The sequence below is a fragment of the Rosa rugosa genome, chromosome 6 (genome assembly GCF_958449725.1).
Source record: "Rosa rugosa chromosome 6, drRosRugo1.1, whole genome shotgun sequence".
Classification (NCBI taxonomy): Eukaryota; Viridiplantae; Streptophyta; class Magnoliopsida; order Rosales; family Rosaceae; genus Rosa; species Rosa rugosa.
Window position 1 is genome coordinate 36,532,536 of NC_084825.1, and position 9,122 is coordinate 36,541,657.

At 39.5% G+C, this 9,122-nt stretch overlaps 1 long non-coding RNA gene across 1 annotated transcript; it reads right to left on the reverse strand.

The window, feature by feature from the left end:
* Positions 1-3,682: 3,682 nt before the first annotated feature.
* LOC133715054 (uncharacterized) lies at positions 3,683-5,403 on the reverse strand. Its single transcript, XR_009848927.1, has 3 exons — positions 5,092-5,403; positions 4,714-4,743; positions 3,683-4,156 (listed from the first exon to the last, which is right to left on the reverse strand). It is a non-coding gene; the product is annotated as an uncharacterized LOC133715054 (long non-coding RNA).
* Positions 5,404-9,122: the final 3,719 nt, after the last annotated feature.

The following is a 9,122-nucleotide window of genomic DNA, read 5'->3' on the forward strand; positions in this document are numbered from 1 at the left end:
ATTATGCAAAGATATTTTTCATCAGTTAAAATCGTCCCATTGAAGACCTAATTGATTTAGGTCTGTTTATTTTAATTGGCAATCTTTTGTTAAAAAGATTTTTCCTAATAGGAATCAATTAGGGTTAGACGCATTGATTGTGCACGATTCTTTTTCCTCCATATAATTCTGAAAATGTGGTCTAGGTTTAGAGAGCTTTTAGTTTGCATATCATATCAATTTGCATGTGATTGATGCATATATTGTGGGTCTAAACTCTCAAATTCAAATAGTGTTTAAGGAAAGGAGTTTAGGAAATCTTATCTGCATTTAGAATTTTTTTGAATACATATCAGATAAAAGATTGTGATTACATATTGTTTTGAAAAACCTTTCCATGTTTATCTCAATCGGTGTTTAATGTGATTGGAAAGAGGGGGAGTCTTTATCCTCAATAAAAGGTTTTAAAAACTGCTTTACGATGTAGAGTTTTTCTGATTGAGAATTTTAATTGTGCTGCATAGTCTGCACTACCTGTTTTACAAAACTCTCATGGTTTGTTTGATTGATTGATCATACTGCTTGTTCACTGCATTCATCACTATGTGATTGAGATCAGTGAGGCTTCAAGGCAAGACTGAATCTGAAAGTGTGTCCAGATTTCTTCATCTATACAGATTGCTTCATAGTTGTTTAGAATAGGTCTTTTACAGTTGTGAGCAAGTTAGCATTGTTGCTGTTTGGACCCAAAATGAGCATTTTGGCCTGACAAGGCACGTCTTGGAGAAATTGAGCCAATGTCAGTGGCTCAAGCTATATATTTTCGACAAGCTCGAAATATATATTTAGAGGCTAAATAAAGCCTACTGTGGAAGCATGGAAATGGAAAGTCAAATTTAGCACATTTTCCTACTTCGGCTAGGAGAAACCGAGCTAAACAGAAGGAGCGGCCGCCTAACCAAATGAACTCTAAATGGGTTGAAACTCTGCAGATCCATTCTAGACATCCTAAGAAACATTTCTTATGAAGAGTGCAAGAGCTTTTTTTTGAGTGGAAGGCCTTCAAAAAATCAGTATGTTTGGACCCAAAAGGAGCATTTTGGTTAGACAAGGCGTGTCTTGGAGAAATTGAGCCAATATCAACGGCTCAAGCTATATATTGTCGACAAGTTCGAAATATATTATTCAGAGGCTAAATAAAGCCTACTAGGGAAGATTATGCAAGCTGCAAGAAAAAGGAAATGATGGAAGTATGGAAATGAAAAGTCAACTTTAACACATTTTCCTACTTCGGCTAGGAGAAACCGAGCTAAACAGAAGGAGCGGCCGCCTGACCAAATAAACTCTAAATGAGCTGAAACTCTGCAGATCCATTCTAGACAGCCCAAGGATCATTTCTTATGAAGAGTCCCAGAGCTAGTTTTGAGTTGAAGGCCTTCAAACAATCTGTCCAATTCTCTGCAGAAGCAAAACTGGAAAACTGGACCTGTAAGAGGTCCAGCAGCATTTCCGGCCCAACCACATGGAAGAAAGCTCTGAAATTTGGTCAGCATGATCTAGATTCATAGTGGAACATTTTTTATGAAGACATCATGGCCAGAATCTAAATTTCTGATGGAGATATACATGAAGGAATAAAGGAGCCGAAAGTGCTTCCTTATCTCCCAAATTCATCATTCCTATTAGTGCTCCACCTCCATCTCCACCTCCCTTATCTCCCAAATTCATCATTCCTATTAGTGCTCCACCTACACCTCCACCTCCCTTATCTCCAATTAGTGCTCCACTTTCATTTGTTTAATGCCAAAGTAGTTGGCATGGTAGCCTATAAATAGAGGTTACATTGAAACACAAAGATACACATTCACATTCAACAACAACATCTCTAAGATGATCTAAGTTCTCTCTAGAGCAACCTCTCTAAGAGCAACTCCTCTCCTTCTCTTTCTCTTACCGGTGATCACACTCCTAGTCCTAGTCTTCTCAGAAGCCGACTTTCAGTGCCACCAAACCCTCTGTCAACATACTTCAGTCCTAGTCTCCTCGAGAGCCGATTGTAGTACCACGACCAAACACCAACACATACACATTCACATTCAACAACAACATCTCTAAGATGATCTAAGTTCTCTCTAGAGCAACCTCTCTAAGAGCAACTCCTCTCCTTCTCTTTCTCTTACCTATGATCACACTCCTAGTCCTAGTCTTCTCAGAAGCCGACTTTCAGTGCCACCAAACCCTCTGTCAACATACTTCAGTCCTAGTCTCCTCGAGAGCCGATTGTAGTACCACGACCAAACACCAACACATACACATTCACAACATCAAAACATCTCTAAGATAATCTAAGTTCTCTCTAGAGCAACCTCTCTAAGAGCAACTCCTCTCTTTCTCTTTCTCTTACCGGTGATCACACTCCTAGTCGTAGTCTTCTCAGAAGCCGACTTTCAGTGCCACCAAACTCTCTGTCAACGTACTTCGGTCCTAGTTTCCTTGGGAGCCGACGGTAGTGCCGCGACCACAACGGTTACAGAACCAGCCAAGCAAGGGTAACGCCCTAGCAACCCAGCCAAGCTAAAGTCACGCTTTAGCAAGATCTCAACACTTCTCGGTGATTTCGCTCTGCTCAATCTACAATATTGAGTATCGATTGTGTGAACAAGAAGAAACTACAGCAAAGTCCTTACCACAAGGCACAAAGAATCCCGCGACGAGGTTGGTGCTCTCCTCGTCTACAATCGCTTGAAAGAAGTCAGGTCAAGGGACACCCCCGACGACCGCACCCGAACGGTGCTGGCACGCCCGCGCAAGAAAAGAGACTGTTGACCAGCTGCAACAAAACTGGAGCCAAACAGTTGCTAGTCAATGTGGTTGAGTTGAATACCACTACTTGTGATCTGTAACAACCTTGATTCATATTGGATTTGATTCTCGTGTTGGCTACGTTAAAAGCCACGCAGTGAAGTTTCCTCAGTGGAGAGGTTTACACTGCGTCAACAATTCTTGTGTTCTTTTATTTGTGTTGTTGCTTGTTTGAATAACTGTCATTAGTCAAACTCTATCAATTTTGTTCCATCCGGTAATTACAGGATGGAATGGCCCCTCTTAATTTGTTCTCGATCGGCTATGTTAAAAGGTTTGAATGCTAGGAAAGGTTTTTCCATGCCATTATTTTTCAATTTAGTTTTATACAATGTAAAGGGTATCGGAGCCTAATGAGAAAATTCTTGATTTTTTTAAGTTGACCTGAGTAACTAGAAGCAAGTTATCGCTACATATAAAAAATCTTAATACTGGCTAGACAGGTTTCCCAAGGAAGGAGAGACCTCTACAGCTAAATTATTATCTAGCATGGTGAAAATAGAATTGCGTACCTATTACATTTTTCCTCCACCTAAATGAAATATTACCTTATGAAATCCACTAACTACAATATTAGGAAAAGAAAACTTAAAGTTGACTTCCTTCAAACTATTACTACTGTACTAGTAATGCATCTTCTGTTTTTTCCAACACGACTGTTTTTGGTGTGTTGTTGCAATCTGGTCGTCTCTGTTTTCCTCTGTTTTGTACATTCATATATACTAGCAAGATTTGCCCGCACTTTGCTGTGGGATTTACTATTGTTAGTCATGAAATACAGAGAATCAAATAAGTAACAATAGAAAACCAAATTGAATGGAGAGCTTCTTATGTTTATGCAAGTTCATGGAAAATGCTAAAAAGTATTCATTCAGGCATACCAGAAGTAAAAAAAAAAGAAAAAGGTTGTCCTTCAAAATGATTGAATGCTAGAAAGGTAATTCATTCAGGAATACAACTTTTAACAGGGTAACTAAGTAGAACTTAGCAGAAGTGTTCAGAAAGTAGTTGATGCAGGTTCTTGAAGATAGAGCTGGTTTCCAAAACAACTGAAGCTAGTTTCCAAAAAGTGGTGTTGGAGTGTGTACACAAAAAATAGTTACTCCAGGGTACAAAATGCTTTAGTTGATTAGCTGACTACAGTTTCATAAAAATTGTAGTCAGTGCAGCTCCAATTTTACAAAATTGATTAGTACAGCATATATATTACACATGTACAGAAGGATGGTTTAGCTTCACTTGTTTTTCTTCTCCTGATGTTGTTCTTTTGCTGTGAATGATGATGTGCTAATAACTCTATGTTTGTGGGCACTCACTGCAATTAACCAAAACCCACATATTAGACCAATTCAATAAGAAGCATGACCCAAATTTACATCAAAAGCAGAAAAAGAAATTACAGATTAGATTGGGTTAAAAATCACCAAGTGTGAGGTCAGTTTTTAATAATTCAATTCACTTGTTATTTTTTACCACCTTTTTTATGTGAGGTCAGTTTCACTATAGAAAAAAACCATCTATGATGTTGCCCCTGTATTCTTATTGATTCTACTAAACTAAACTGTCACCAAATTTTCATAATGGTCAACGTTTATAATCTAAAACTTTGCTTGAAAATTTGAGAAAGTATAAATTTGAAGAAACTCAAAACAATCTATGAACTAAACTATACATCCATAGAAACTAAGTGCCTAAAGTTTACATCAATCTGACAAAAAATCGAAAAAAAAACATTGGAAGACAATTAGTTTTACTGGAAGATAATTGAATTATTGAAATTAAGAGTACAAAGTAGATGCTATAGATCAATAGTGAAAAATTTGAAATTGTGACAGATCAAAAGCATATCTTGAAGTTGTTGTAATTAACTACCTAGATGTGAAATTGCAGAGCAAACAGAATCTGTAGAAGATGAAAACTGATATTAGTTCAAAATTGAGAACAATAGATAATCTAATAGAAGGCGTAATACATAAAAATTAATAGAATTAATAGGCAAAACAGAGTTTCATTAGAAATCAAGTTTCTTCGGTTGATTTCTACTGTAACTCTATTTTGTCAGATTAATAACAAAATTTTAGTTTCCCAATTCTTGAAAAACAATAACATGTTGATTTTTCTAAGCATCTCGTATAACAATAACAAGGTGTGTTTTAATTTCCGGGAAATTAAGATATGACTATGTATATTAATGCCGTCAAGTGAATCAATTATAATAAAAATCTGATAAAATATGAAAACCGAAAGTACTGGTGAGGAGAGCAAGTCGGCGGCGGCGAACGCACGTTCCCAAGACCAAGCGTCGGCGAGGCTCCAGAAGAATGGCGGGCTGCGAGCCCTTGTCGGCTCCGGTCGGTAAAGGTCCCGCCTTGGATCAACGGTGTAGAAGCCAACGAGTATGTTGGTGTCGGGGCTCGATTTGGACCTACCCTGGAATCAAAGGAAAAGCATGCCAATCATACTAGAGTGGTTCTGGTAGATCCCCCTGATTGTTGTACCAAACCCAAGAATAAGGTATACTTGTTATGATCTTTCCATTCTATAACATCAATTTACACTACAATGTTTTACTGTATTTGCATCTAATTTTTCTTATCTTCATGGTCTAGAAAAGTCTCCATCCTAAAGTGCTCTAAATTCTCTTGCTGAGTAAAAATGTTCAATACATTTTTACAATTAATATGGGGGGAAACAGTAGCAACAGAAAAGAAAATTTCATTGTTATAATCGCTGTTCATTATAAAAAATGACTGTCAAAATTGATCAAGTGAAAATAAGTATATGTAACAATAAGTATTGCTGTGTGTACTGTAGAAAAAAATGGTGGTCAAAATTGATTAGGTGAAAATAAGTATATGTTACAAAAAGTATTGCTGTGTGTCCTATATGTTTAAGGACAAGCAAAATTAACAGAGAGATAGAGAGAGTAATGTTTCTGAGTGAATGAGGATTCATATGTGTTTATTCATCTCATACAAGAGGGTATTTATAGGAATACATTTGAAGTGTGAAAGCTCAAAGATAAACTCAAGCTTGATATCAACTTGATTTACAGCTGCAGCTCCACATGGTGGCTGTGATGATGATAATTGCCATGCTTGTTGCCCTTTGGCATAAAGCTTGTCACACAAGTCTCTATACCTACATTATACACTCAAGTACCTTATCTATACACTCAAGTACCTATTGTATACATGATATAGACATTTATACTATGACTCATATATACAACATGATGAGTCATATATACTACAACACTCCCCCTTGGATATTTCATGTCAATAGTATTGTCTAGGCTGTGCGCTTCGAAGTTGCCTCGTTAAAAACCTTGCCAAGTAATAAAACCCTGTGGGAAAAAACAACCTTGGTCGAAGGAGAAAAAGAGCACAACGCGCATGAGTGTGGAGTAGTAATATCACAGTTTCGGAGATAAGTGGAGTCTTCTTATCAGCATCATAAGTAGGTAATATGTCTACGAGAGGGATGCAATAGAGTTGCTGCAACAAAACCTTGCCCGGTAAACCCAGTGGGAAAAACCCGTGGTCGAAGGGAAAATATGAGCAAAAGCATATATGTTGAATCAAAACATCTTCAGGATGTAGTGTAAGTGGGGTGACCATGTTAAAGATGTGCCTCGTAAAAACCTTGCCAAGTAATAAAACCCTGTGGGACAAAATAACCCTGGACGAAGGAAAAAGAGTACACGATGGTCAAGTGGGTATGCTTCTGGATACTCCCCCTGATTTCAACATCTCCTTTGTGTCTCCCAAACGTTGTGCTTCTCTCGTTGCCTCATTAAAAACCTTGCCGAGTAATAAAAACCCTGTGGGACAAAAATAACCTCGGTCGAAAGGGAAAAAGAGCACAACACACTCTTCACGTTTCGAGACCATATATGTAGACATCTCCCCCTCTGTTTGATCTTTGAGGAGAGTCTGTTTTTGCTGATTTTATGCTTGATGTTGTCGCTTTTGATGCAGCCTTGTTTCATTTGTTTCAAAATAAGTAGCATTATCTTAAATGCTTGTAGGCTCATCTGTGGTAGACTTCAAACCACAACTGTTCGAACATGCGTAACTATGGATCCAATCCATATACATTCACGAACTACTTCGTGAAGAGCAATAATCTCTGCATTGTTCGAAGATATAGCGACTAAGGTCTATTCTGTAGACCTTCAAGATATCGCGGTCTTACCCATGGTGAACACTTCACCAGTCTGGGAAGGCCTTTGTATGGGTCAACAGATACCCAATATCAGCAAAACCTTCCAAAAACACTTATGTCATTTTGGGGTAGGGATAGAAAACGCAGGCCAACATTTTGGCGGCGTTTCTGGTGTGTGATGGGTCTGATTCCATCATCTCTTTGTAGGGATAGAATAAGCCCATATCGATCGTACATCTCAAGTTATCGAAAGATATCTTTTTACACCAATCTAATGGCGTTGCGTTGGCGCAGAGCTATACCTTTAGCTAACAAGTTTATGGCAAAGTGAGATGTCCAGTCTTGTGCATTGAGCTAAGTACAATAATGCGCTTTATTGTACTTGAGTAAGGCACTTCAGCCTCTCTAGCACATCTTCGTCCGATCATCCATTCAGACGAAGAGGATCCTTTTCAGGATCAAGACTACGAATGATCATGGGGTGCTTGAAGGCTTGACCTTGTCAAAATGCCTAAGCATCTATCAACACGGTGCTCAAGTTCAAAAAACCGAGGCTTAATCGTGTTTCCCCAAAAATCCTTCATCTCAAACTCGGATTTCAAGTGTTCAACGGTTTCCCTTAACTCTTTAAGGGCTTCTAATGAAGATCATGTCTAACATGAAAACCGTGATAGAATCCGAAACTTGTTATGGAAACGCACGGGCATATCCCTTCCCAATCAAGTAGTCACTTTAGTGAGCGTTTCAATTCTATTGCAAACGCGCTCCGTGGTCTAGAGCCACTTGATTTGGGTAAATAAAGTTTCACTATGAACTTTCATGTATATTCCGTATCTAGATCCCCATAGAGATACGTAGTGACCACATTTATAAGCTGCATGTTCAGTTATTTTGGAAACTACCAAACTGACAGGGTAGTGGATGTAATGTCATCCATTACGTGAGAATATGTCTCATCGTAGTCAATTCCAGGGCGTTTTGTAGGAAGCCTTGCGCCATAAGGCGAGATTGCCATCTCGTTTTCTCAACACGCTTTCTAACGAAGACCCATTAATCAATAGGTTTTATGTAAGGAGGTGTTGGCATCACTGGCTCAAAGACCTTCCTCTTCGTTTAATCTGGATCGCATCTTTCCATTTAGGCTAAATTTCTCTACGTTGGTATTCATGCTTCAACGGAGCGTGGTTCGATATCATCGGTCTCAACAAACTCATGCGAAACAGAATGCGCAACTACATCATCAATTATGATGGAGTTTCTATTCCATGTCTCATGTACACTAGTGTAATTTTCATAGAGCTCTATATTCTTAGGAATAGGTTCTGACGTTGAGGCGTCCCCCAACGATAACCATAATCCAGAAGATACTCATGAGACGGATGTTGAGTGTCGATGATCTAAGGATCCTAGCTGGGGCTTCCCACGCATCCTAGCTGGGGCCATGGCCTGTAACGCCACAGTGCCACTTTCTATGGCGTTGGCGCCTTGCCTACCTCTGTGTAGGGTGGCGCTACGTCCTCTTATAGGGAAGTCCTTCCTTGCAGGCATTGTTTGGCTCCAATTTTGTTGCAGCTGGTCAACAGTCTCTTTTCTTGCGTGGGCGTGCCAGCACCGTTCGGGTGCGGTCGTGGACGAGGAGAGCACCAACCTCGTCGTGGGATTCTTTGTGCCTCGTGGCGAGGACTTTTGCTGAGCTTCTTGAAAATCACCAAATCGATACTCGATGTTGTAGATCGAGCAGAGCGAGAACCACCGGGAAATGAGGAGAACTTGCTAAAGCGTGACTTTAGCTTGGCTAGGTTGCTAGGGCGTTACCCTTGCTTGGCTGGTTCTGTAACCGTTGTGGTCGCGGCACTACCGTCGGCTCACGAGGAGACTAGAACCGAAGTACGTTGACAGAGGGTTTGGTGGCACTGAAAGTCGGCTTCTGAGAAGACTAGGACTAGGAGTGTGATCACCGGTAAGAGAAAGAGAAGGAGAGGAGTTGCTCTTAGAGAGGTTTGCTCTAAAGAGAACTTAGATCATCTTAGAGATGTTGTTGTTGAATGTGAATGTGTATGTGTCTTGGTGTTGGTGTTTGGTCGTGGTACTACAATCGGCTCTCGAGGAGACTA